Source organism: Peromyscus maniculatus, chromosome 1 (genome assembly GCF_049852395.1).
Source record: "Peromyscus maniculatus bairdii isolate BWxNUB_F1_BW_parent chromosome 1, HU_Pman_BW_mat_3.1, whole genome shotgun sequence".
Classification (NCBI taxonomy): domain Eukaryota; kingdom Metazoa; phylum Chordata; class Mammalia; order Rodentia; family Cricetidae; genus Peromyscus; species Peromyscus maniculatus.
In genome coordinates, this window is record NC_134852.1 from 69,579,291 (window position 1) to 69,607,121 (window position 27,831).

General features: G+C 50.8%; 1 long non-coding RNA gene and 10 other non-coding genes across 12 annotated transcripts in view; all 11 read right to left on the reverse strand.

Moving 5' to 3' along the window:
- The window catches only part of LOC121826162 (uncharacterized), a 64,482-nt gene that overhangs the window by 23,214 nt on the left and 13,437 nt on the right, over nt 1-27,831 (reverse strand). The window contains exons 1-10 of one of the 2 annotated variants that reach the window (XR_013042027.1): nt 27,110-27,253; nt 25,024-25,167; nt 22,940-23,083; nt 20,850-20,993; nt 18,759-18,902; nt 16,673-16,816; nt 14,589-14,732; nt 12,499-12,642; nt 10,408-10,551; nt 8,324-8,466 (exon numbers count right to left, since the gene is read on the reverse strand). This is a non-coding gene — a long non-coding RNA (uncharacterized LOC121826162). Of the gene's footprint in view, nt 1-8,323; nt 8,467-10,407; nt 10,552-12,498; nt 12,643-14,588; nt 14,733-16,672; nt 16,817-18,758; nt 18,903-20,849; nt 20,994-22,939; nt 23,084-25,023; nt 25,168-27,109; nt 27,254-27,831 lie in introns of those variants that run through there. The other variant, XR_013042026.1, reaches the window with a different exon arrangement.
- LOC121826171 (small nucleolar RNA SNORD116) lies at nt 5,604-5,697 on the reverse strand. Its single transcript, XR_006068483.1, has one exon. It is a non-coding gene; the product is annotated as a small nucleolar RNA SNORD116 (small nucleolar RNA).
- Nucleotides 10,056-10,149, reverse strand: LOC143271389 (small nucleolar RNA SNORD116). The gene has a single exon (XR_013048609.1). It is a non-coding gene; the product is annotated as a small nucleolar RNA SNORD116 (small nucleolar RNA).
- LOC143271390 (small nucleolar RNA SNORD116) lies at nt 12,147-12,240 on the reverse strand. The gene has a single exon (XR_013048610.1). It is a non-coding gene; the product is annotated as a small nucleolar RNA SNORD116 (small nucleolar RNA).
- LOC143271581 (small nucleolar RNA SNORD116) lies at nt 14,238-14,330 on the reverse strand. The gene has a single exon (XR_013048802.1). It is a non-coding gene; the product is annotated as a small nucleolar RNA SNORD116 (small nucleolar RNA).
- On the reverse strand, nt 16,322-16,414 carry LOC143271582 (small nucleolar RNA SNORD116). Its single transcript, XR_013048803.1, has one exon. It is a non-coding gene; the product is annotated as a small nucleolar RNA SNORD116 (small nucleolar RNA).
- Nucleotides 18,407-18,500, reverse strand: LOC143271391 (small nucleolar RNA SNORD116). Its single transcript, XR_013048611.1, has one exon. It is a non-coding gene; the product is annotated as a small nucleolar RNA SNORD116 (small nucleolar RNA).
- Nucleotides 20,498-20,591, reverse strand: LOC143271392 (small nucleolar RNA SNORD116). The gene has a single exon (XR_013048612.1). It is a non-coding gene; the product is annotated as a small nucleolar RNA SNORD116 (small nucleolar RNA).
- Nucleotides 22,589-22,681, reverse strand: LOC143271583 (small nucleolar RNA SNORD116). Its single transcript, XR_013048804.1, has one exon. It is a non-coding gene; the product is annotated as a small nucleolar RNA SNORD116 (small nucleolar RNA).
- On the reverse strand, nt 24,673-24,765 carry LOC143271584 (small nucleolar RNA SNORD116). Its single transcript, XR_013048805.1, has one exon. It is a non-coding gene; the product is annotated as a small nucleolar RNA SNORD116 (small nucleolar RNA).
- LOC143271393 (small nucleolar RNA SNORD116) lies at nt 26,758-26,851 on the reverse strand. The gene has a single exon (XR_013048613.1). It is a non-coding gene; the product is annotated as a small nucleolar RNA SNORD116 (small nucleolar RNA).

Genomic DNA, 27,831 nt, shown 5'->3' on the forward strand with positions numbered 1-27,831 from the left:
AATGTTTTGATATAAGTTGGCCTTTGCCCCCTGACACTCCTTAAATGCCTAATTCTGCATTTTCCTGCTGTTTCTTTTGTGACTTGCCAAGGTTTTAGTCTAAGAATTGTATGTACACTTGATAATAAAAATATAGAAGATGAGAGGGACTTGTTTCTTCACACCTAAATGGGTAGAGGTTCAGATGAACACCCAAGGATGTGCACTAGCCTCATAGTAAAACCCAACAAACATACTGTGTTCCTGGGTCAGAAGGAACCTTATTGGCTCACTGGTTAAACATTTGAGTGATTGGTCACCCACTGTGTTGTGTACCCTCATGTTTGCATGAACATGTAGGATAGCCCCAAGACTCAGTTAGAGAAAATGATCTCAGGGTAAAAACTGAGACAATCAATCCCAAAAGCACCATGTAAGCCTAAACCAAAACACATAGAACAAAGACAGGTATGATAATGTATTGTGTACCCTAATAAACTTGCCTGAGAATCAGAGGACAGAGCCAGCCACGAGATTATACATAGAGGCCAGGTGTATATTGAAGAATCAAACAGCCCTTGGAATTCTCCTGTATTTGTTATTAAAAAGAAATCTGGTAAGTAGAGAATGGTAACAGATCTAAGAGCTATTAACAAGGTAATTCAGCCAATGGGCTCTCTACAATCTGGAATTCCTTTGCATACTCTGTTACCTAAAGGATGGCCTCTTATCATTTTAAAAAACTGTTTCTTCTCAATACCCTTACAAGAAAAAGACAGAGAAAAATTTGTCTTCATGGTACCTACTTATAATAATTCTCAGCCTGTTAAGAGATATCAATGGAAGGTTCTCCCACAGGGAATGTTGAATATCCCAATCCTGTGCCAATATTTTGTATGAGAGCTTTTAGAAGTAATACATAAACAATTTCCTCACTCTATAGTTTAACACTACATGGATGACATTTTGCTAGCTGATTCAAATGTAGAGACTTTAGAAAGAATGTTTGAAACAGTAAAGAAAATTTTGATTTGTTGGAGATTACAAATTGCTCATGAAAAGATATGAAGAGGTGATTTTATTAATTATTTAAGATAAAGAAATGCAAGTTAGTATTTAGTCAATTATTACAATCAAACATGTAGTCAGGTTAGGTATTCTTTTAAGGTCAAACAGAGATATATTTTAGATAGACAGGTCATCCTCAAATACTATAGAGATCTACAGAATATGGCATTTAAGATGTTTTAATAACATAGAATCTTTTCTTATGACAATGAGACATGTCATACTTCAGAGAAGATGATGGGCATCGAAGAAACTCCATATGGAGTTTACTTTCTTTGTGGCAAGTTAGCCACTGGGCAAGAAAATGTCCTTGCCTCAAATGCTGAAAGTATGCTGTTTAAAATGGACAAACAGGACACAAAAGAAAGGACTGCCAAACCTTGCCAAGACAAGGTAGGATGGCCCTTTAGAAAAATCCTGCCTTACAGATGAATCTGTCAGATATGCTAGACATGTAGGCCAAAGATGGATGCCCCAACATTGCAGAGAAATCTTGGGTGAATGTCCAGTCAGCCAGCTGTTTCTTTCATTTCTCACATTTTTTGGAAGTTGCTTGTTTGCACTTCCTACTTACTTGGTTAATATTATTTCTTTCTCAGGTTTCTGAGGATGTTGAAGGCTAGATAGTTATTTATTTGTCTTGTTCACAAATTCAGAAAAGAAACTCACTAAAGAGGAGTAAAGTGTATAACTTTGAAGGACATCAAAAGATAGTATTTGGTTGGTAATACAAGTTAGGATAGAAAATGAATTAGGTACAACATATTGGACTCACCAAGAAAGGATAAATAATGGAATATTTCCTCTGAATCTGTCAAATGTTAATGGAATGGACATTGTTAATGTAATTCTTGACTGTATTTATTGTATAAACTTATTGTACTTACTGAATATAGTTTTTTTATATTAGCTACAACCTTCTTTTATTATTTGAGGCACAAAAGGGGAAATTTGGTGATATATTGTGTACCCTAACAAGAGTGCCTGAGGATCAGAGAACAGAGCCAGCCACTAGATTACACATAGAGGTCAAGCACTGATGGCACATACCTTTAATTCCAGCACTTGAGATCTCATGCCTTTGCTTGGGATGCACATATGCCTTTAATCCCAGGAAGTATTAAGGGAGGGCAGAGAAAGGTGTATAAGGTGTGAGGAAACAAGAACTCACTCTCTTTAGGCTAAAGATTTTGTAGAGGTAAGAACTAGTGACTGGCTGTTCTGCTTCTCTGATCTTTCAGCTTTCACCCTGATATCTGGCTCAGGACTATTTTTTGTTTTTTGTTTGTTTTATTAAAACAGCATTTAAGATTCAAAAAACAGACAGGCAATTTTTTCAAGAAAGGAATAAAAAATAATACATATGGGGAACATATTTTCTGAAAAAGGAGAAAGTATTTAGAGATAAACTTTTATCTGATATTCTACTGGACTTTATGTATGTATCTTAGTTTGAGTTTCTTTTGAGTTTCTATTGATATTAAGAGACATCATGAATATAGCTACTCTTATAAAGGAAAACATTTAATTGTGGTTGCCTTAGAGTTTCAGAGGTTTGGTTCATTATCATCACAGTGGAAAGCATAGTGGCAAGCAGATAGGCATGGTGCTGGAGAAGGACCTGAGAGTTCTACATCTAGATTGATAGGCAAGAGGAATAGAATGCCACACTCGGCCTGGCTTGATCATCTGAGACCTCAAAGCCTGCTCCCACTGATATATTTCCTTGAACAAGGACACACCTACTCCAACAAGGTCACACATCCTAGTGGTACCACTCCCTGTGAGACTATGGGGGCCATTTTTTTCAGACATCACAGTGTGGTAGAAAATTATGGGCTTTCAACTTGCAAATATTTGGAACAAATGAGAAGATCTAACTAAAGATAACCTAGCTTCAGGGTTCCTTCAATGGAGAATAATTACTGCCTCTAAACTGTTTTATCTTAACAAAGTCTTTGGCAATAAATTAATCACAAATAGGGATTTTGTTTTAATTTAAATATAAAATTACAGTTATGATAAAATTTGTTTCAAAATAATAAATACGTATAAAAATACTACATGTGAGTTAAACTGAAATTCTAACATAAAAAAATGAATTTTAAAAAGTATAATGTTTATCTCAAAACAAAACATAAATTCTAAAAACAATTTCCCAAGCCATCTCTTTCTTTGACCTTACCTTATCTCCTACCTGTCATGTAGTGAGAGGTCTAAACTTCCTACATTTTACAAGCTGGGCCAAAGTTTCAGTTTCTTAAACAAAGGGCTATGAATCCACAAAACCCCTGACAGCAGGGATGAGGGAAAGAGCACATACAAGGCCTGAGTCAGGCCCACAGTATCTCAGAACAATGATCAAGTAAGGACAGTTCCTGCAAACTCACCTGAAACTTACCCAAATGTGTCCAAAGATAAAAAGCAAACAAAGAAACTAAAACACCAGCCTATCAAAAATGTACTAATATAACTACTACCTGCTTAACCAATTATGTTTGAGATTACCTAACTGTTCCTAAAATTCCCCTAGCTATGCTTACAAGGACCTGTGCACCTTTATCCTGGGATGCAGTTTTGTACAGGTAGTTGACCCCATGTGCTGATAAATAAAAGTTCTTTGCTTTTACAAATTACTTGAGTCTGGGGTCTTCTTCAGCAATTTATCAGACCCCCCCCCAGTTTTCCTGGAGGAACTTTTCTTCTTTAACTTATATTAAAATGTATTTATCATACAAACCAGTCCTGAAGTTCTCTTCAATCTTAAAGAAAAAGTATATAAGACCCCCAAGCTAAGGGGAAATCTTTAGGATGTCAATGACAACCAAATGAAACTAGGTGCCTTTGTTTCCCCAGGACAACATTCCTGGGGATATGAGCTGAGACTTTAAGCTTTCTTGGTGAACTCCCCCTGTCTTTCATTTGGCTGATCAATCCTGCTAAGCATGGGTTCTGTGTTCATTTACTACAATTTTGATGAACGGTTCTGACATTTTAAAAATGTTTTGGTGTCACTAGTACAAAAAGTAGGTACTTCCTATACCCATCTATATTCTGGCCCTGAGTGATATGTAGTAGTACATTGTTTTTCTGGGGAACATAATAAAACCTAGTCCCCACATATGCTGGAGCAGTCACTTAACTCCTAGAGAAACAATAATAAACTACTACTCCTTAGCTATTTAGGGAGAAAGAGATTTACTTTAAGTCTATGATACAAACATTTTCAAGTTTCCTGTTGGAAGGCCTTTCTTAAAGTTTTATATATATATATATATATATATATATATATATATATATATATGTACACACACATTATACCACTATTTTTCTAAACTAAGTGGATTTACATATCACAAAAGTATGTCCTATATGTCTATAATAATGGTTTGTGCATGGGCACCTACTTAGTTACCAAATACGCAATTACTGAGATTTCACTTATTATTCGTAACATATCTAAGGAATATTAGAGAAGAGACTGTCATCAATCCAAGTACACTGGGGTGAAAACAGAGCACCATTTTGGGTATGGAGAATAGGTCATGTATTGGGGAGTGTGAGAAATACCAAGACATGTCCAACACACTTACAGGTTGCAATGAGTCCCTGCATGGATTTGAGGAAGCACCATGAGTACAAATATCTACTACAGGTATACTCAGGCCTGAATGAAGAAAGGGAAAGTCATTGAAGCACCACCAAGACCTAAGTATCATGACAACACGGGGCAATTCATATTAAGATTACACTGGTATTCAAAAATTCTCATGCATCAAGCAACATCACTTGAGGCTCAGTCAGGTGCCAAAAGCCCTGAGCAAATTCTCAGGCCATTCTCTCTGCATTCTGGAAACATGGGACCTGAAATACCACACTGTGAAGACATCAAACACATGCCAATATTATAGTGGGAAGCAGGCAAATGGCTCTGGGATGGGTGAGCCTGGCTCGTCTCAATGGGAAGATCAGATCACATCTGCTCTCTCATGACTCCTACTCTGGCCTCACCCTCCAGAATGGCTTGCTAGGCCTTCCTGGAAGAATCACACTCTGTTGAAAACAACTCAGCAAAATAGGTGTCTTTACTAGTTTTGAGAATGGCTTGAGCCAAAATGGGCCAACTACCACCATGGATGGAAGAAAAGGAATTTCACACCTTTCTCCTCCACCAGGAGGCCAGCAGTCCATCTTATACTCCCCGGGTAAACCAGGGCCACCAAAGGACTCTAGCGTGAAAATTTCTAAACAGGTCAGCAAGCCTGTTTCATGGGGGTATCTAAAGCTACTGTATTCCTAGAGTGCCTCACAGAAAGCCTAAGGTCCAGGATCACATGTCTAGCTGTCAATCTGGGATGGGAGACAAGGGATGGCTGCTTGCTTCCCAGCAAGCCCCACATATTCTATTTTCACCATGCCCATGAGCGCTTGCAGAGTGAGGGAAAGATCAAGCCCATGGCAAGAGAGTCTGGCTACTGCTGGAGTGGGGCAGGAGCAGTGGAGTGGTTCTCAGGCCTGTGTCTGACTCGCAGAGGACTTCGGTGAGCCAAGGTGCAAGACCTCAGTTTTGAATGAGAGTGGTGGTACTGAGTTTTCACTCATTTCATTGAGATTTCCAAGGAATGTTTGACTGGGAATCATCATTCATTTGAGCATGTTGGTGTGCCCTTGCACAAGGATTTTCAGGGCACTCAGAAGATGGAGGGTGTTGGGGGACTGAGAGAAGCACCAAGTCATGCCCCATCCTCATGCAGGTTGCAATGAGTCCCTGCATGGATCATGGGCCGAAACTTGAGTAAGAACTTCTATTACAGGAGAGGTGCAGTCCGTCTTGGACACAGGAATGGTAAGTCCTCACAGCATCACAAAGACCTGAGTATCAAGAGCACATGGAGCAGCTCATGTGAGGCTTAACTTGTTCTTCAGGCATTCTCATTCATGTCACCAACAGCAAGAAACTTCACTGGAGGCTCAGTCAGGTACTGAAGCCCTGAGTAGAGATTCTGGGCCCTTATTTCTGCACAATGGCCATGCAGGCCACAAAAATCCACACTCTGAAGACATGGAAACACATGCTCCCATTACAGTGGGAAGCGGACAACTGGCTCTGGGATACGTGCACCTGGATCGTCTCAATGGGCAGATCAGATCACATCTGCTGTCTTAACACTCCTACTCTGCCTTCACCCTCGAGCATGGCTTGCCACATCTGTGACAGTTTTGCTCCACAGTGTCAGAGGTTGCCCTTGCCCTGGCACCCTCTGAGGTCTTGAAGATCATCTTTGCCCATCTCTACAGTCAAACAACCAATTTTGTGCCAGCCACCACATCAGAAAACTGTATTACCAGCAAGCAGGCTCTTCCCAAAAAAACTCATGGCCATCTCTGAAGACCTCACCCCTCTAAAACTATGTACGTGGTTTAGTAACCACGGCAACCTGGCATCCTTTTCTGAATCTGAAGTGTTAGGACCAAGCTCTGGTCATGGACACTACCAAAACCAAACCTCTCCCTCCCTGAATTTCTCTTACCACCAGGTGAACCAGGCTACTGGATCTGACCTGCTCCCTCATGTTATAATGCTGAGGGCCAGAGGTCAAACTGCTCTAATATTTCTTTTCGGGCCTTCAACATAAGACATAGTGGGCAGACTGGGTCTACCCGACATTGTTTTTCACTCTCTTTCTGTCTCTATCTTTTGCCATGTCTCTTGCTCTCTTTCTCTTTCTCTTCCCATTCCTTTCTCTCTCTGATACTGTCTCTGTCTATGGGTGCCACACTCTCACAGTTTCTCTTCCTGGGGAACACGGTGTTGAAGAGTGCTCCAAGTAGGACTGGAAGAGAGAACAGTACATCAATACATACTAACTTACATGGTACGTCATGGGCAAGCCAGTGAGTCTTGAATGACCGCAAAAAAGTTGCAACACACATGGTCTCGAATGATCAAAATGAAACCTTGCAAGCTTAAGTTGCTTTGGTATACTCCACAACTAATAAGCAGGGCCCTCAAGAAAGTCTTGAACTACAGCCTGAGTCCCAGAGTGCAATTCCTGCAAGGGACCTCTAGTCGGCCTTGAAGCAGGACTTTCTGGAAGAATCACCTTCTGGTGAAAACTATTCAATCAAAGAGCTGTATTCCCTAGCTTTGAGATAGGCTTCAGACAAAATGGGCACTCAACTACCATGGGTGAGAGAGAGTAAAGGACTTTCACAATTTCACCTCCACCAGGAGACCAACAGTACAACCATATTGTCCCAAGGTAAACTAGGGACATCAAATGAATAGAGTGTGCAAATTTATACACAGGACAGTATGCATGTTTTGTGGGATGTCTGCAGATATCATATTACAAGAATAACTTAGAGAGTGGAACAGGGCAAGGGACAAATCTATAGCTGTAGTTTGGCTTGAGAGAGAGGGGATGGCTGCTTGCTTGCTAGCATGCAAGACAAGTTTTATTTTCCAAATGCAAATGATCACTAGAAAAGTAGAGGAAAGACCAAGCCCATGAGAAGACAGTCTACATACATCTGTAGGGGTGTAGATGAATCACAGATGTTCTTCAAGCCAAAGTTTGATTCCAAGAGGACTAGGGGCACAGAGTGAAATTCCTACAAGGAAGGGATCCCTAGCCAGCCGAAAAACAGCCTTCCTGAAAGAATTACACCATGCTGAAGACCACTCCACAAAAAAATCTGCATCCTTCTCCTGCCATTTTTGACTGCAAGCAACAACACTGCATCAACACACCGTAACTTATGTGGGACGCCAAGGGCTAGCCAGAGAGCCCGGCACCTCCCAAGACAAGTTGCAACACACAAGGTCTCCAGTGACCAGAAATGCATGCACCCTTGCAAGCCAATTCGCTTTGGCACCCTCCACTGCCCATGAGCAGAGCTCTCAAGGCAGTCTTGATCTACAGCCTGGGACCCAGAGTGCAATTCCTACAAGGAAGAGCTCCCCGGTCAACCTAGACGACCAAAGGCCTCCAGCGTGTAGCATTCTACACAGGTCAGCACGCCTGTTTCAGGTGGGTGTCCCAAGCTAGGATATTTCTAGAGTGCCCACAAGAGAGCCCAAGGTCCAGGGTCCAAAGACATGCCACGTCTTTGTGCAGGTGGCAACGGGTCTCTGCATGGAAATGGGAAGCAACTGGAGGACCTAAGTCTGCTACAGGTGAGGAAAGGCCCGGGAAGCAGGGATGGTAAGTCCTCGCAGCACCACCAAGACCCCAGGATCCTGAGCACCTGGGACAAGGCATGGGAGGCTTACCTTGGGCCTCAGGCCTTCTCCTGCAGGTCACCAACACCAAGCAACTTCACTCGAGGCTCACTGTTTCAGGTGCCATGAGTCCTGGGCAAAGGAAATGGGCCACTCTCTCTGCACTATGGCCTTGCAGGCCACACAATGACACACTGTGAAGACATCAAAGCACATGCCAACATTACAGTGGGAAGCGGGCAACTGGCTCTGGGATGGATGGGTGGGCCTGGCTTGTCTCAATGGGCAGATCAGATCACATCTGCCCTCTCACCACTCCTGCTCTGCCCTCAACCTCCAGGATACCAGGCCACATAGGTGCCAGGCTTCCACCAGGGTCTCAGAGCTTGTCCTTGCCCTGGTTCACTCCCTCACTCCGTGCCCTTTCAGATCACCTTGGACCCTCTCTGCAATCAAACCACCAGGGTCGACCTGACCTACACATCATGGAGCTACAATGCAGGCAAGCAGACTCTTCCCAAAAAAAGAAAAAAAACCCAGGGCCATCTCTGAGCACCTCAATCCTCTAACACTGTGCACTGGGGTCATTAAACAGGGCAAGCTCTACTTGCTGTCTCAAGTTCAAGCTGCTGAGGACGCAGCTCTGGCCATGCTCACTAGCCAACCCAAGCCTCCCGACTCCCATCAAATCATCTCTGACAACCAGGTGGGCAACACTACCCCCGAAATATGCCTCCTTCTCCTGCTAGAAATGCTGAGATCCCGAGGTCAAACACCTAAAGTCTCCTCTGAGGACTTCACCACAGGCAATGGCAGGCACTCTGGCTCAACCATATCTCCTTTCTCACTCTCGTTCTCCCTCCTTCTGTCTCTTTTTTTGTCTCTTTCTCTTTCTCCTGATTTCTCTCTCTGTCTCTGCCCCTGTCTCTGGATTGATGCAACCCTCTGTCAGTCTGTCTTCATGGGACAGACCGTGTTCAAGACCTCTGCCATTTTTGACTGCAAGCTAGAACACTGCATCAACACACCATAACTTATGTGGGACACCAGGGGTAGCCAGACAGCCTGGCACCTCCCAAGACAAGTTGCAACACACAAGGTCTCCAGTGACCAGAAATGCATGCACCCTTGCAAGCCAAGTCGCTTTGGCACCCTCCACTGCCCATGAGCAGATCTCTCAAGGCAGTCTTGATCTACAGCCTGGGCCCCAGAGTGCAATTCCTACCAGGAAGGGATCCCTAGCCGGCCTCCAAACAGGCCTTCCTGGAAGTATCACACCCTGCTGAAGACCACTCCGCAAAATAGGTGTCTTTCCTAGCTTTGAGATAGGCTTGAGCCAAGACGGGTGCTCCACTACCATGGGTGGAAGAAAAGCACTCTCACACCTGTCTCCTCCACCAGGAGGCCTGCAGTCTGACCTTAGCGCTCCCCGGTCAACCTAGTCCACCAAAGGCCTCCAGCGTGCAGATTTCTACACAGGTCAGCACGCCTGTTTCAGGTGGGTGTCCCAAGCTAGCATATTTCTAGAGTGCCTACAAGAGAGCCCAAGGTACAGGGTCCCATGTCTAGCTGTCAGTCTGGCTTGGGAGAGTGGGGATGGCTGCTTGCTTGCCAGCACGCCCCAAATATTCTCTTTTCCCCATGCCCCTGATGGCTAGCAGAGTGGGGGAAAGATCAAGCCCATGGCAAGAGAGTGTGGCTACTGCAGGAGGGGGGCAGGAGCAGTGGAGTGGTTCTCAGGCCTGTGTCTGACTCCCAGAGGACTTGGGTAAGCCAAGGTGCCGGACCTCAGTTTCGATGAGAGCGGCGGTACTGAGTTTTCACTCATTTTGTTCAGCTTTTCCAAGGAATGTTTGACTGGAAATCATCATCGATCCAAGCACGCTGGAGTGCCCTGGCACAGGGATTTTCAGGGCACTCAGGACAGGGTGGGTGTTGGGGAGTGCGAGAAATACCAAGACATGCCCCGTCTTTGTGCAGGTGGCAACGGGACTCTGCATAGAAATGGGAAGCAACTGGAGGACCTAAGTCTGCTCCAGGTGCAGACAGGCCCGGGAAGCAGGGATGGTAAGTCCTCGCAGCACCACCAAGACCCCAGGATCCTGAGCACCTGGGACAAGGCATGGGAGGCTTACCTTGGGCCTCAGGCCTTCTCCTGCAGGTCACCAACACCAAGCAACTTCACTCGAGGCTCACTGTTTCAGGTGCCATGGGTCCTGGGCAAAGGAAGCTGGGCCATTCTCTCTGCAATATGGCCTTGCAGGCCACGCAATGCCACACTGTGAAGACATCAAAGCACATGCCAACATTACAGTGGGAAGCGGGCAACTGGCTCTGGGATGGATGGGTGGGCCTGGCTCGTCTCAATGGGCAGATCAGATCACATCTGCCCTCTCACCACTCCTGCTCTGCCCTCACCCTCCAGCATGGCATGCCACATCGGTGGCAGGTTTCCACCAGGGTCTCAGAGCTTGTCCTTGCCCTGGTTCCCGCCCTCCCTCCGTGCCCTTTCAGATCACCTTGGAACCTCTCTGCAATCAAACCACCAGTGTCGGCCTGACCTACACATCAAGGAGCTTCAATGCAGGCAAGCAGACTCTTCCCGAAAAAAGAAAAAAAAAAAAACCCAAGGGCCATCTCTGAGCACCTCAATCCTCTAACACTCTGCACTGGGGTCATTAAACAGGGCAAGCTCTACTTGCTGTCTCAAGCTCAAGCTGCTGAGGACGCAGCTCTGGCCATGCTCACTAGCCAACCCAAGCCTCCCGCCTCCCATCAAATCATCTCTGACAACCAGGTGGGAAACGCTACCCAGGAATTCTGCATCCTTCTCCTGCTAGAAATGCTAGATCCCGAGGTCAAACCGCCTAAAGTCTCCTCTGAGGACTTCACCACAGGCAATGGCAGGCACTCTGGCTCAACCAGATCTCCTCTCTCACTCTCTCTCTGCCCCCTTCTGTCTCTTTTTTTGTCTCTTTCTCTTTCTCCTGATTTCCTCTCTGTCTCTGCCCCTGTCTCTGGATTGATGCCACCCTCTGTCAGTCTGTCTTCATGGGACAGACCGTGTTCAAGAGCGCTGCCATTTTTGACTGCAAGCGAGAACACTGCATCAACACACTGTACCTTATGTGGGACGCCAAGGGCTAGCCAGAGAGCATGGCACCTCCCAAGACAAGTTGCAACACACAAGGTCTCCAGTGACCAGAAATGCATGCACCCTTGCAAGCCAAGTCGCTTGGGCACCCTCCACTGCCCATGAGCAGAGCTCTCAAGGCAGTCTTGATCTACAGCCTGGGCCCCACAGTGCAATTCCTACGAAGAAGGGATCCCTAGCCGGCCTCCAAAAAGGCCTTCCTGGAAGTATCACACCCTGCTGAAGACCACTCCGCAAAATAGGTGTCTTTCTTAGCTTTGAGATAGGCTTGAGCCAAGACGGGTGCTCCACTACCATGGGTGGAAGAAAAGCACTCTCACAACTGTCTCCTCCACCAGGAGGCCAGCAGTCTGACCTTAGCGCTCACCTGTCAACCTAGTCCACCAAAGGCCTCCAGCGTGCAGATTTCTACACAGGTCAGCACGCCTGTTTCAGGTGGGTGTCCCAAGCTAGCATATTTCTAGAGTGCCTACAAGTGAGCCCAAGGTCCAGGGTCCCATGTCTAGCTGTCAGTGTGGCTTGGGAGAGTGGGGATGGCTGCTTGCTTGCCAGCAAGCCCCAAATATTCTCTTTTCCCCATGCCCCTGATGGCTAGCAGAGTGGGGGAAAGATCAAGCCCATGGCAAGAGAGTCGGGCTACTGCTGGAGGGGGGCAGGAGCAGCGGAGTGGTTCTCAGGCCTGTGTCTGACTCCCAGAGGACTTGGGTGAGCCAAGGTGCCGGACCTCAGTTTCGATGAGAGCGGCGGTACTGAGTTTTCACTCATTTTGTTCAGCTTTTCCAAGGAATGTTTGACTGGAAATCATCATCGATCCAAGCACGCTGGAGTGCCCTGGCAGAGGGATTTTCAGGGCACTCAGAACAGGGTGGGTGTTGGGGAGTGCGAGAAATACCAAGACATGCCCCGTCTTTGTGCAGGTGGCAACGGGACTCTGCATAGAAATGGGAAGCAACTGGAGGACCTAAGTCTGTTCCAGGTGCGGACAGGCCCGGGATGCAGGGATGGTAAGTCCTCGCAGCACCACCAAGACCCCAGGATCCTGAACACCTGGGACAAGGCATGGGAGGCTTACCTTGGGCCTCAGGCCTTCTCCTGCAGGTCACCAACACCAAGCAACTTCACTCGAGGCTCACTGTTTCAGGTGCCATGAGTCCTGGGCAAAGGAAGCTGGGCCATTCTCTCTGCACTATGGCCTTGCAGGCCACGCAATGCCACACTGTGAAGACATCAAAGCACATGCCAACATTACAGTGGGAAGCGGGCAACTGGCTCTGGGATGGATGGGTGGGCCTGGCTCGTCTCAATGGGCAGATCAGATCACATCTGCCCTCTCACCACTCCTGTTCTGCCCTCACCCTCCAGCATGCCATGCCACATCTGTGCCAGGTTTCCACCAGGGTCTCAGAGCTTGTCCTTGCCCTGGTTCCCTCCCTCCCTCCGTGCCCTTTCAGATCTCCTTGGACCCTCTCTGAAATCAAATCACCAGTGTCGGCCTGACCTACACATCAAGGAGCTTCAATGCAGGCAAGCAGACTCTTCCCGAAAAAAGAAAAAAAAAAAAACCCAAGGGCCATCTCTGAGCACCTCAATCCTCTAACACTCTGCACTGGGGTCATTAAACAGGGCAAGCTCTACTTGCTGTCTCAAGCTCAAGCTGCTGAGGACGCAGCTCTGGCCATGCTCACTAGCCAACCCAAGCCTCCCGCCTCCCATCAAATCATCTCTGACAACCAGGTGGGAAACGCTACCCAGGAATTCTGCATCCTTCTCCTGCTAGAAATGCTAGATCCCGAGGTCAAACCGCCTAAAGTCTCCTCTGAGGACTTCACCACAGGCAATGGCAGGCACTCTGGCTCAACCAGATCTCCTCTCTCACTCTCTCTCTGCCCCCTTCTGTCTCTTTTTTTGTCTCTTTCTCTTTCTCCTGATTTCCTCTCTGTCTCTGCCCCTGTCTCTGGATTGATGCCACCCTCTGTCAGTCTGTCTTCATGGGACAGACCTTGTTCAAGAGCGCTGCCATTTTTGACTGCAAGCAAGAACACTGCATCAACACACTGTACCTTATGTGGGACGCCAAGGGCTAGCCAGAGAGCATGGCACCTCCCAAGACAAGTTGCAACACACAAGGTCTCCAGTGACCAGAAATGCATGCACCCTTGCAAGCCAAGTCGCTTGGGCACCCTCCACTGCCCATGAGCAGAGCTCTCAAGACAGTCTTGATCTACAGCCTGGGCCCCACAGTGCAATTCCTACGAGGAAGGGATCCCTAGCCGGCCTCCAAACAGGCCTTCCTGGAAGTATCACACCCTGCTGAAGACCACTCCGCAAAATAGGTGTCTTTCCTAGCTTTGAGATAGGCTTGAGCCAAGACGGGTGCTCCACTACCATGGGTGGAAGAAAAGCACTCTCACACCTGTCTCCTCCACCAGGAGGCCAGCAGTCTGACCTTAGCGCTCCCCGGTCAACCTAGTCCACCAAAGGCCTCCAGCGTGCAGATTTCTACACAGGTCAGCACGCCTGTTTCAGGTGGGTGTCCCAAGCTAGCATATTTCTAGAGTGCCTACAAGTGAGCCCAAGGTCCAGGGTCCCATGTCTAGCTGTCAGTCTGGCTTGGGAGAGTGGGGATGGCTGCTTGCTTGCCAGCACGCCCCATATATTCGCTTTTCCCCATGCCCCTGATGGCTAGCAGAGTGGGGGAAAGATCAAGCCCATGGCAAGAGAGTCTGGCTACTGCTGGAGGGGGGCAGGAGCAGCGGAGTGGTTCTCAGGCCTGTGTCTGACTCCCAGAGGACTTGTGTGAGCCAAGGTGCCAGACCTCAGTTTCGATGGAGCGGCGGTCCTGAGTTTTCACTCATTTTGTTCAGCTTTTCCAAGGAATGTTTGACTGGAAATCATCATCGATCCAAGCACGCTGGAGTGCCCTGGCAGAGGGATTTTCAGGGCACTCAGGACAGGGTGGGTGTTGGGGAGTGCGAGAAATACCAAGACATGCCCCGTCTTTGTGCAGGTGGCAACGGGACTCTGCATAGAAATGGGAAGCAACTGGAGGACCTAAGTCTGCTCCAGGTGCGGACAGGCCCGGGATGCAGGGATGGTAAGTCCTCGCAGCACCACCAAGACCCCAGGATCCTGAGCACCTGGGACAAGACATGGGAGGCTCACCTTGGGCCTCAGGCCTTCTCTTGCAGGTCACCAACACCAAGCAACTTCACTTGAGGCTCACTGTTTCAGGTGCCATGAGTCCTGGGCAAAGGAAGCTGGGCCATTCTCTCCGCACTATGGCCTTGCAGGCCACGCAATGCCACACTGTGAAGACATCAAAGCACATGCCAACATTACAGTGGGAAGCGGGCAACTGGCTCTGGGATGGATGGGTGGGCCTGGCTTGTCTCAATGGGCAGATCAGATCACATCTGCCCTCTCACCACTCCTGCTCTGCCCTCACCCTCCAGCATGCCATGCCACATCGGTGCCAGGTTTCCACCAGGGTCTCAGAGCTTGTCCTTGCCCTGGTTCCCTCCCTCCCTCCGTGCCCTTTCAGATCTTCTTGGACCCTCTCTGCAATCAAACCACCAGTGTTGGCCTGACCTACACATCAAGGAGCTTCAATGCAGGCAAGCAGACTCTTCCCGAAAAAAGAAAAAAAAACCCAGGGCCATCTCTGAGCACCTCAATCCTCTAACACTGTGCACTGGGGTCATTAAACAGGGCAAGCTCTACTTGCTGTCTCAAGCTCAAGCTGCTGAGGACGCAGCTCTGGCCATGCTCACTAGCAACCCAAGCCTCCCGCCTCCCATCAAATCATCTCTGACAACCAGGTGGGAAACGCTACCTCGGAATTCTGCATCCTTCTCCTGCTAGAAATGCTAGATCCCGAGGTCAAACCGCCTAAAGTCTCCTCTGAGGACTTCACCACAGGCAATGGCAGGCACTCTGGCTCAACCAGATCTCCTCTCTCACTCTCTCTCTGCCCCCTTCTGTCTCTTTTTTTGTCTCTTTCTCTTTCTCCTGATTTCCTCTCTGTCTCTGCCCCTGTCTCTGGATTGATGCCACCCTCTGTCAGTCTGTCTTCATGGGACAGACCGTGTTCAAGAGCGCTGCCATTTTTGACTGCAAGCAAGAACACTGCATCAACACACTGTACCTTATGTGGGACGCCAAGGGCTAGCCAGAGAGCATGGCACCTCCCAAGACAAGTTGCAACACACAAGGTCTCCAGTGACCAGAAATGCATGCACCCTTGCAAGCCAAGTCGCTTGGGCACCCTCCACTGCCCATGAGCAGAGCTCTCAAGACAGTCTTGATCTACAGCCTGGGCCCCACAGTGCAATTCCTACGAGGAAGGGATCCCTAGCCGGCCTCCAAACAGGCCTTCCTGGAAGTATCACACCCTGCTGAAGACCACTCCGCAAAATAGGTGTCTTTCCTAGCTTTGAGATAGGCTTGAGCCAAGACGGGTGCTCCACTACCATGGGTGGAAGAAAAGCACTCTCACACCTGTCTCCTCCACCAGGAGGCCAGCAGTCTGACCTTAGCGCTCCCCGGTCAACCTAGTCCACCAAAGGCCTCCAGCGTGCAGATTTCTACACAGGTCAGCACGCCTGTTTCAGGTGGGTGTCCCAAGCTAGCATATTTCTAGAGTGCCTACAAGTGAGCCCAAGGTCCAGGGTCCCATGTCTAGCTGTCAGTCTGGCTTGGGAGAGTGGGGATGGCTGCTTGCTTGCCAGCACGCCCCATATATTCGCTTTTCCCCATGCCCCTGATGGCTAGCAGAGTGGGGGAAAGATCAAGCCCATGGCAAGAGAGTCTGGCTACTGCTGGAGGGGGGCAGGAGCAGCGGAGTGGTTCTCAGGCCTGTGTCTGACTCCCAGAGGACTTGTGTGAGCCAAGGTGCCAGACCTCAGTTTCGATGGAGCGGCGGTCCTGAGTTTTCACTCATTTTGTTCAGCTTTTCCAAGGAATGTTTGACTGGAAATCATCATCGATCCAAGCACGCTGGAGTGCCCTGGCAGAGGGATTTTCAGGGCACTCAGGACAGGGTGGGTGTTGGGGAGTGCGAGAAATACCAAGACATGCCCCGTCTTTGTGCAGGTGGCAACGGGACTCTGCATAGAAATGGGAAGCAACTGGAGGACCTAAGTCTGCTCCAGGTGCGGACAGGCCCGGGATGCAGGGATGGTAAGTCCTCGCAGCACCACCAAGACCCCAGGATCCTGAGCACCTGGGACAAGACATGGGAGGCTCACCTTGGGCCTCAGGCCTTCTCTTGCAGGTCACCAACACCAAGCAACTTCACTTGAGGCTCACTGTTTCAGGTGCCATGAGTCCTGGGCAAAGGAAGCTGGGCCATTCTCTCCGCACTATGGCCTTGCAGGCCACGCAATGCCACACTGTGAAGACATCAAAGCACATGCCAACATTACAGTGGGAAGCGGGCAACTGGCTCTGGGATGGATGGGTGGGCCTGGCTTGTCTCAATGGGCAGATCAGATCACATCTGCCCTCTCACCACTCCTGCTCTGCCCTCACCCTCCAGCATGCCATGCCACATCGGTGCCAGGTTTCCACCAGGGTCTCAGAGCTTGTCCTTGCCCTGGTTCCCTCCCTCCCTCCGTGCCCTTTCAGATCTTCTTGGACCCTCTCTGCAATCAAACCACCAGTGTTGGCCTGACCTACACATCAAGGAGCTTCAATGCAGGCAAGCAGACTCTTCCCGAAAAAAGAAAAAAAAACCCAGGGCCATCTCTGAGCACCTCAATCCTCTAACACTGTGCACTGGGGTCATTAAACAGGGCAAGCTCTACTTGCTGTCTCAAGCTCAAGCTGCTGAGGACGCAGCTCTGGCCATGCTCACTAGCAACCCAAGCCTCCCGCCTCCCATCAAATCATCTCTGACAACCAGGTGGGAAACGCTACCTCGGAATTCTGCATCCTTCTCCTGCTAGAAATGCTAGATCCCGAGGTCAAACCGCCTAAAGTCTCCTCTGAGGACTTCACCACAGGCAATGGCAGGCACTCTTGCTCAACCAGATCTCCTCTCTCACTCTCTCTCTGCCCCCTTCTCTCTCTTTTTTTGTGTCTTTCTCTTTCTCCTGATTTCTCTCTCTGTCTCTGCCCCTGTCTCTGGATTGATGCCACCCTCTGTCAGTCTGTCTTCATGGGACAGACCGTGTTCAAGAGCGCTGCCATTTTTGACTGCAAGCGAGAACACTGCATCAACACACTGTACCTTATGTGCGACGCCAAGGGCTAGCCAGAGAGCATGGCACCTCCCAAGACAAGTTGCAACACACAAGGTCTCCAGTGACCAGAAATGCATGCACTCTTGCAAGCCAAGTCTCTTGGGCACCCTCCACTGCCCATGAGCAGAGCTCTCAAGGTAGTCTTGATCTACAGCCTGGGCCCCAGAGTGCAATTCCTACGAGGAAGGGATCCCTAGCCGGCCTCCAAACTGGCCTTCCTGGAAGTATCACACCCTGCTGAAGACCACTCCGCAAAATAGGTGTCTTTCCTAGCTTTGAGATAGGCTTGAGCCAAGACGGGTGCTCCACTACCATGGGTGGAAGAAAAGCACTCTCACACCTGTCTCCTCCACCAGGAGGCCAGCAGTCTGACCTTAGCGCTCCCCGGTCAACCTAGTCCACCAAAGGCCTCCAGCGTGCAGATTTCTACACAGGTCAGCACGCCTGTTTCAGGTGGGTGTCAAAAGCTAGCATATTTCTAGAGTGCCTACAAGAGAGCCCAAGGTCCAGGATCCCATGTCTAGCTGTCAGTCTGGCTTGGGAGAGTGGGGATGGCTGCTTGCTTGCCAGCACGCCCCAAATATTCTCTTTTCCCCATGCCCCTGATGGCTAGCAGAGTGGGGGAAAGATCAAGCCCATGGCAAGAGAGTCTGGCTACTGCTGGAGGGGGGCAGGAGCAGCGGAGTATTTCTCAGGCCTGTGTCTGACTCCCAGAGGACTTGGGGGAGCCAAGGTGCCGGACCTCAGTTTCGATGAGAGCGGCGGTACTGAGTTTTCACTCATTTTGTTCAGCTTTTCCAAGGAATGTTTGACTGGAAATCATCATCGATCCAAGCACGCTGGAGTGCCCTGGCACAGGGATTTTCAGGGCACTCAGGACAGGGTGGGTGTTGGGGAGTGCGAGAAATACCAAGACATGCCCAGTCTTCGTGCAGGTGGCAACGGGACTCTGCATAGAAATGGGAAGCAACTGGAGGACCTAAGTCTGCTCCAGGTGCGGACAGGCCCGGGATGCAGGGATGGTAAGTCCTCGCAGCACCACCAAGACCCCAGGATACTGAGCACCTGGGACAATGCATGGGAGGCTTACCTTGGGCCTCAGGCCTTCTCCTGCAGTTCACCAACACCAAGCAACTTCACTCCAGGCTCACTGTTTCAGGTGCCATGAGTCTTGGGCAAAGGAAACTGGGCCATTCTCTCCGGACTATGGCCTTGCAGGCCACGCAATGCCACACTGTGAAGACATCAAAGCACATGCCAACATTACAGTGGGAAGCGGGCAACTGGCTCTGGGATGGATGGGTGGGCCTGGCTCATCTCAATGGGCAGATCAGATCACATCTGCCCTCTCACCACTCCTGCTCTGCCCTCACCCTCCAGCATGGCATGCCACATCGGTGCCAGTTTTCCACCAGGGTCTCAGAGCTTGTCCTTGCCCTGGTTCCCTCCCTCCCTCCGTGCCCTTTCAGATCTCCTTGGACCCTCTCTGCAATCAAACCACCAGTGTCGGCCTGACCTACACATCAAGGAGCTGCAATGCAGGCAAGCAGACTCTTTCCGAAAAAAGAAAATAAAAAAAACCCAGGGCAATCTCTGAGCACCTCAATCCCCTAACACTGTGCACTGGGGTCATTAAACAGGGCAAGCTCTACTTGCTGTCTCAAGCTCAAGCTGTGAGGACTCAGTTCTGGCCATGCTCACTAGCCAACCCAAGCCTCCCGCCTCCCATCAAATCATCTCTGACAACCAGGTGGGCAAAGCGACCCCCGGAATTCTGCATCCTTCTCCTGCTAGAAATGCTGAGATCCCGAGGTCAAACCTCCTAAAGTCTCCTCTGAGGACTTCACCACAGGCAATGGCAGGCACTCTGGCTCAACCAGATCTCCTCTCTCACTCTCTCTCGCCTACTTCTGTCTCTTTTTTTGTCTCTTTCTCTTTCTCCTGATTTCTCTCTCTGTCTCTGCCCCTGTCTCTGGATTGATGCCACCCTCTGTCAGTCTGTCTTCATGGGACAGACCGTGTTCAAGAGCGCTGCCATTTTTGACTGCAAGCGAGAACACTGCATCAACACACTTTAACTTATGAGGGGGGCCAAGGGCTAGCCAGAGAGCATGGCACCTCCCAAGACAAGTTGCAACACACAAGGTCTCCAGTGACCAGAAATGCATGCACCCTTGCAAGCCAAGTCGCTTGGGCACCCTCCACTGCCCATGAGCAGAGCTCTCAAGGCAGTCTTGATCTATAGCCTGGGCCCCAGAGTGCAATTCCTACGAGGAAGGGATCCCTAGCCGGCCTCCAAACAGGCCTTCCTGGAAGAATCACACCCTGCTGAAGACCACTCCGCAAAATAGGTGTCTTTCCTAGCTTTGAGATAGGCTTGAGCCAAGACGGGTGCTCCACTACCATGGGTGGAAGAAAAGCACTCTCACACCTGTCTCCTCCACCAGGAGGCCAGCAGTCTGACCTTAGCGCTCCCTGGTCAACCTAATAAACCAAAGGCCTCCAGCGTGCAGATTTCTACACAGGTCAGCACGCCTGTTTCAGGTGGGTGTCCCAAGCTAGCATATTTCTAGAGTGCCTACAAGAGAGCCCAAGGTCCAGGGTCCCATGTCTAGCTATCACTCTGGTTTGGGAGAGTGGGGATGGCTGCTTGCTTGCCAGCACGCCCCAAATATTCTCTTTTCCCCATGCCCCTGATGGCTAGCAGAGTGGGGGAAAGATCAAGCCCATGGCAAGAGAGTCTGGCTACTGCTGGAGGGGGGCAGGAGCAGCGGAGTGGTTCTCAGGCCTGTGTCTGACTCCCAGAGGACTTGGGTGAGCCAAGGTGCCGGACCTCAGTTTCGATGAGAGCGGCGGTACTGAGTTTTCACTCATTTTGTTCAGCTTTTCCAAGGAATGTTTGACTGGAAATCATCATCGATCCAAGCACGCTGGAGTGCCCTGGCACAGGGATTTTCAGGGCACTCAGGACAGGGTGGGTGTTGGGGAGTGCGAGAAATACCAAGACATGCCCCGTCTTTGTGCAGGTGGCAACGGGACTCTGCATAGAAATGGGAAGCAACTGGAGGACCTAAGTCTGTTCCAGGTGCGGACAGGCCCGGGATGCAGGGATGGTAAGTCCTCGCAGCACCACCAAGACCCCAGGATCCTGAACACCTGGGACAAGGCATGGGAGGCTTACCTTGGGCCTCAGGCCTTCTCCTGCAGGTCACCAACACCAAGCAACTTCACTCGAGGCTCACAGTTTCAGGTGCCATGAGTCCTGGGCAAAGGAAGCTGGGCCATTCTCTCTGCACTATGGCCTTGCAGGCCACGCAATGCCACACTGTGAAGACATCAAAGCACATGCCAACATTACAGTGGGAAGCGGGCAACTGGCTCTGGGATGGATGGGTGGGCCTGGCTTGTCTCAATGGGCAGATCAGATCACATCTGCCCTCTCACCACTCCTGTTCTGCCCTCACCCTCCAGCATGCCATGCCACATCTGTGCCAGGTTTCCACCAGGGTCTCAGAGCTTGTCCTTGCCCTGGTTCCCTCCCTCCCTCCGTGCCCTTTCAGATCTCCTTGGACCCTCTCTGAAATCAAATCACCAGTGTCGGCCTGACCTACACATCAAGGAGCTTCAATGCAGGCAAGCAGACTCTTCCCGAAAAAAGAAAAAAAAAAAAACCCAAGGGCCATCTCTGAGCACCTCAATCCTCTAACACTCTGCACTGGGGTCATTAAACAGGGCAAGCTCTACTTGCTGTCTCAAGCTCAAGCTGCTGAGGACGCAGCTCTGGCCATGCTCACTAGCCAACCCAAGCCTCCCGCCTCCCATCAAATCATCTCTGACAACCAGGTGGGAAACGCTACCCAGGAATTCTGCATCCTTCTCCTGCTAGAAATGCTAGATCCCGAGGTCAAACCGCCTAAAGTCTCCTCTGAGGACTTCACCACAGGCAATGGCAGGCACTCTGGCTCAACCAGATCTCCTCTCTCACTCTCTCTCTGCCCCCTTCTGTCTCTTTTTTTGTCTCTTTCTCTTTCTCCTGATTTCCTCTCTGTCTCTGCCCCTGTCTCTGGATTGATGCCACCCTCTGTCAGTCTGTCTTCATGGGACAGACCTTGTTCAAGAGCGCTGCCATTTTTGACTGCAAGCAAGAACACTGCATCAACACACTGTACCTTATGTGGGACGCCAAGGGCTAGCCAGAGAGCATGGCACCTCCCAAGACAAGTTGCAACACACAAGGTCTCCAGTGACCAGAAATGCATGCACCCTTGCAAGCCAAGTCGCTTGGGCACCCTCCACTGCCCATGAGCAGAGCTCTCAAGACAGTCTTGATCTACAGCCTGGGCCCCACAGTGCAATTCCTACGAGGAAGGGATCCCTAGCCGGCCTCCAAACAGGCCTTCCTGGAAGTATCACACCCTGCTGAAGACCACTCCGCAAAATAGGTGTCTTTCCTAGCTTTGAGATAGGCTTGAGCCAAGACGGGTGCTCCACTACCATGGGTGGAAGAAAAGCACTCTCACACCTGTCTCCTCCACCAGGAGGCCAGCAGTCTGACCTTAGCGCTCCCCGGTCAACCTAGTCCACCAAAGGCCTCCAGCGTGCAGATTTCTACACAGGTCAGCACGCCTGTTTCAGGTGGGTGTCCCAAGCTAGCATATTTCTAGAGTGCCTACAAGTGAGCCCAAGGTCCAGGGTCCCATGTCTAGCTGTCAGTCTGGCTTGGGAGAGTGGGGATGGCTGCTTGCTTGCCAGCACGCCCCATATATTCGCTTTTCCCCATGCCCCTGATGGCTAGCAGAGTGGGGGAAAGATCAAGCCCATGGCAAGAGAGTCTGGCTACTGCTGGAGGGGGGCAGGAGCAGCGGAGTGGTTCTCAGGCCTGTGTCTGACTCCCAGAGGACTTGTGTGAGCCAAGGTGCCAGACCTCAGTTTCGATGGAGCGGCGGTCCTGAGTTTTCACTCATTTTGTTCAGCTTTTCCAAGGAATGTTTGACTGGAAATCATCATCGATCCAAGCACGCTGGAGTGCCCTGGCAGAGGGATTTTCAGGGCACTCAGGACAGGGTGGGTGTTGGGGAGTGCGAGAAATACCAAGACATGCCCCGTCTTTGTGCAGGTGGCAACGGGACTCTGCATAGAAATGGGAAGCAACTGGAGGACCTAAGTCTGCTCCAGGTGCGGACAGGCCCGGGATGCAGGGATGGTAAGTCCTCGCAGCACCACCAAGACCCCAGGATCCTGAGCACCTGGGACAAGACATGGGAGGCTCACCTTGGGCCTCAGGCCTTCTCTTGCAGGTCACCAACACCAAGCAACTTCACTTGAGGCTCACTGTTTCAGGTGCCATGAGTCCTGGGCAAAGGAAGCTGGGCCATTCTCTCCGCACTATGGCCTTGCAGGCCACGCAATGCCACACTGTGAAGACATCAAAGCACATGCCAACATTACAGTGGGAAGCGGGCAACTGGCTCTGGGATGGATGGGTGGGCCTGGCTTGTCTCAATGGGCAGATCAGATCACATCTGCCCTCTCACCACTCCTGCTCTGCCCTCACCCTCCAGCATGCCATGCCACATCGGTGCCAGGTTTCCACCAGGGTCTCAGAGCTTGTCCTTGCCCTGGTTCCCTCCCTCCCTCCGTGCCCTTTCAGATCTTCTTGGACCCTCTCTGCAATCAAACCACCAGTGTTGGCCTGACCTACACATCAAGGAGCTTCAATGCAGGCAAGCAGACTCTTCCCGAAAAAAGAAAAAAAAACCCAGGGCCATCTCTGAGCACCTCAATCCTCTAACACTGTGCACTGGGGTCATTAAACAGGGCAAGCTCTACTTGCTGTCTCAAGCTCAAGCTGCTGAGGACGCAGCTCTGGCCATGCTCACTAGCAACCCAAGCCTCCCGCCTCCCATCAAATCATCTCTGACAACCAGGTGGGAAACGCTACCTCGGAATTCTGCATCCTTCTCCTGCTAGAAATGCTAGATCCCGAGGTCAAACCGCCTAAAGTCTCCTCTGAGGACTTCACCACAGGCAATGGCAGGCACTCTGGCTCAACCAGATCTCCTCTCTCACTCTCTCTCTGCCCCCTTCTGTCTCTTTTTTTGTCTCTTTCTCTTTCTCCTGATTTCCTCTCTGTCTCTGCCCCTGTCTCTGGATTGATGCCACCCTCTGTCAGTCTGTCTTCATGGGACAGACCGTGTTCAAGAGCGCTGCCATTTTTGACTGCAAGCAAGAACACTGCATCAACACACTGTACCTTATGTGGGACGCCAAGGGCTAGCCAGAGAGCATGGCACCTCCCAAGACAAGTTGCAACACACAAGGTCTCCAGTGACCAGAAATGCATGCACCCTTGCAAGCCAAGTCGCTTGGGCACCCTCCACTGCCCATGAGCAGAGCTCTCAAGACAGTCTTGATCTACAGCCTGGGCCCCACAGTGCAATTCCTACGAGGAAGGGATCCCTAGCCGGCCTCCAAACAGGCCTTCCTGGAAGTATCACACCCTGCTGAAGACCACTCCGCAAAATAGGTGTCTTTCCTAGCTTTGAGATAGGCTTGAGCCAAGACGGGTGCTCCACTACCATGGGTGGAAGAAAAGCACTCTCACACCTGTCTCCTCCACCAGGAGGCCAGCAGTCTGACCTTAGCGCTCCCCGGTCAACCTAGTCCACCAAAGGCCTCCAGCGTGCAGATTTCTACACAGGTCAGCACGCCTGTTTCAGGTGGGTGTCCCAAGCTAGCATATTTCTAGAGTGCCTACAAGTGAGCCCAAGGTCCAGGGTCCCATGTCTAGCTGTCAGTCTGGCTTGGGAGAGTGGGGATGGCTGCTTGCTTGCCAGCACGCCCCATATATTCGCTTTTCCCCATGCCCCTGATGGCTAGCAGAGTGGGGGAAAGATCAAGCCCATGGCAAGAGAGTCTGGCTACTGCTGGAGGGGGGCAGGAGCAGCGGAGTGGTTCTCAGGCCTGTGTCTGACTCCCAGAGGACTTGTGTGAGCCAAGGTGCCAGACCTCAGTTTCGATGGAGCGGCGGTCCTGAGTTTTCACTCATTTTGTTCAGCTTTTCCAAGGAATGTTTGACTGGAAATCATCATCGATCCAAGCACGCTGGAGTGCCCTGGCAGAGGGATTTTCAGGGCACTCAGGACAGGGTGGGTGTTGGGGAGTGCGAGAAATACCAAGACATGCCCCGTCTTTGTGCAGGTGGCAACGGGACTCTGCATAGAAATGGGAAGCAACTGGAGGACCTAAGTCTGCTCCAGGTGCGGACAGGCCCGGGATGCAGGGATGGTAAGTCCTCGCAGCACCACCAAGACCCCAGGATCCTGAGCACCTGGGACAAGACATGGGAGGCTCACCTTGGGCCTCAGGCCTTCTCTTGCAGGTCACCAACACCAAGCAACTTCACTTGAGGCTCACTGTTTCAGGTGCCATGAGTCCTGGGCAAAGGAAGCTGGGCCATTCTCTCCGCACTATGGCCTTGCAGGCCACGCAATGCCACACTGTGAAGACATCAAAGCACATGCCAACATTACAGTGGGAAGCGGGCAACTGGCTCTGGGATGGATGGGTGGGCCTGGCTTGTCTCAATGGGCAGATCAGATCACATCTGCCCTCTCACCACTCCTGCTCTGCCCTCACCCTCCAGCATGCCATGCCACATCGGTGCCAGGTTTCCACCAGGGTCTCAGAGCTTGTCCTTGCCCTGGTTCCCTCCCTCCCTCCGTGCCCTTTCAGATCTTCTTGGACCCTCTCTGCAATCAAACCACCAGTGTTGGCCTGACCTACACATCAAGGAGCTTCAATGCAGGCAAGCAGACTCTTCCCGAAAAAAGAAAAAAAAACCCAGGGCCATCTCTGAGCACCTCAATCCTCTAACACTGTGCACTGGGGTCATTAAACAGGGCAAGCTCTACTTGCTGTCTCAAGCTCAAGCTGCTGAGGACGCAGCTCTGGCCATGCTCACTAGCAACCCAAGCCTCCCGCCTCCCATCAAATCATCTCTGACAACCAGGTGGGAAACGCTACCTCGGAATTCTGCATCCTTCTCCTGCTAGAAATGCTAGATCCCGAGGTCAAACCGCCTAAAGTCTCCTCTGAGGACTTCACCACAGGCAATGGCAGGCACTCTTGCTCAACCAGATCTCCTCTCTCACTCTCTCTCTGCCCCCTTCTCTCTCTTTTTTTGTGTCTTTCTCTTTCTCCTGATTTCTCTCTCTGTCTCTGCCCCTGTCTCTGGATTGATGCCACCCTCTGTCAGTCTGTCTTCATGGGACAGACCGTGTTCAAGAGCGCTGCCATTTTTGACTGCAAGCGAGAACACTGCATCAACACACTGTACCTTATGTGCGACGCCAAGGGCTAGCCAGAGAGCATGGCACCTCCCAAGACAAGTTGCAACACACAAGGTCTCCAGTGACCAGAAATGCATGCACTCTTGCAAGCCAAGTCTCTTGGGCACCCTCCACTGCCCATGAGCAGAGCTCTCAAGGTAGTCTTGATCTACAGCCTGGGCCCCAGAGTGCAATTCCTACGAGGAAGGGATCCCTAGCCGGCCTCCAAACTGGCCTTCCTGGAAGTATCACACCCTGCTGAAGACCACTCCGCAAAATAGGTGTCTTTCCTAGCTTTGAGATAGGCTTGAGCCAAGACGGGTGCTCCACTACCATGGGTGGAAGAAAAGCACTCTCACACCTGTCTCCTCCACCAGGAGGCCAGCAGTCTGACCTTAGCGCTCCCCGGTCAACCTAGTCCACCAAAGGCCTCCAGCGTGCAGATTTCTACACAGGTCAGCACGCCTGTTTCAGGTGGGTGTCAAAAGCTAGCATATTTCTAGAGTGCCTACAAGAGAGCCCAAGGTCCAGGATCCCATGTCTAGCTGTCAGTCTGGCTTGGGAGAGTGGGGATGGCTGCTTGCTTGCCAGCACGCCCCAAATATTCTCTTTTCCCCATGCCCCTGATGGCTAGCAGAGTGGGGGAAAGATCAAGCCCATGGCAAGAGAGTCTGGCTACTGCTGGAGGGGGGCAGGAGCAGCGGAGTATTTCTCAGGCCTGTGTCTGACTCCCAGAGGACTTGGGGGAGCCAAGGTGCCGGACCTCAGTTTCGATGAGAGCGGCGGTACTGAGTTTTCACTCATTTTGTTCAGCTTTTCCAAGGAATGTTTGACTGGAAATCATCATCGATCCAAGCACGCTGGAGTGCCCTGGCACAGGGATTTTCAGGGCACTCAGGACAGGGTGGGTGTTGGGGAGTGCGAGAAATACCAAGACATGCCCAGTCTTCGTGCAGGTGGCAACGGGACTCTGCATAGAAATGGGAAGCAACTGGAGGACCTAAGTCTGCTCCAGGTGCGGACAGGCCCGGGATGCAGGGATGGTAAGTCCTCGCAGCACCACCAAGACCCCAGGATACTGAGCACCTGGGACAATGCATGGGAGGCTTACCTTGGGCCTCAGGCCTTCTCCTGCAGTTCACCAACACCAAGCAACTTCACTCCAGGCTCACTGTTTCAGGTGCCATGAGTCTTGGGCAAAGGAAACTGGGCCATTCTCTCCGGACTATGGCCTTGCAGGCCACGCAATGCCACACTGTGAAGACATCAAAGCACATGCCAACATTACAGTGGGAAGCGGGCAACTGGCTCTGGGATGGATGGGTGGGCCTGGCTCATCTCAATGGGCAGATCAGATCACATCTGCCCTCTCACCACTCCTGCTCTGCCCTCACCCTCCAGCATGGCATGCCACATCGGTGCCAGGTTTCCACCAGGGTCTCAGAGCTTGTCCTTGCCCTGGTTCCCTCCCTCCCTCCGTGCCCTTTCAGATCTCCTTGGACCCTCTCTGCAATCAAACCACCAGTGTCGGCCTGACCTACACATCAAGGAGCTGCAATGCAGGCAAGCAGACTCTTTCCGAAAAAAGAAAATAAAAAAAACCCAGGGCAATCTCTGAGCACCTCAATCCCCTAACACTGTGCACTGGGGTCATTAAACAGGGCAAGCTCTACTTGCTGTCTCAAGCTCAAGCTGTGAGGACTCAGTTCTGGCCATGCTCACTAGCCAACCCAAGCCTCCCGCCTCCCATCAAATCATCTCTGACAACCAGGTGGGCAAAGCGACCCCCGGAATTCTGCATCCTTCTCCTGCTAGAAATGCTGAGATCCCGAG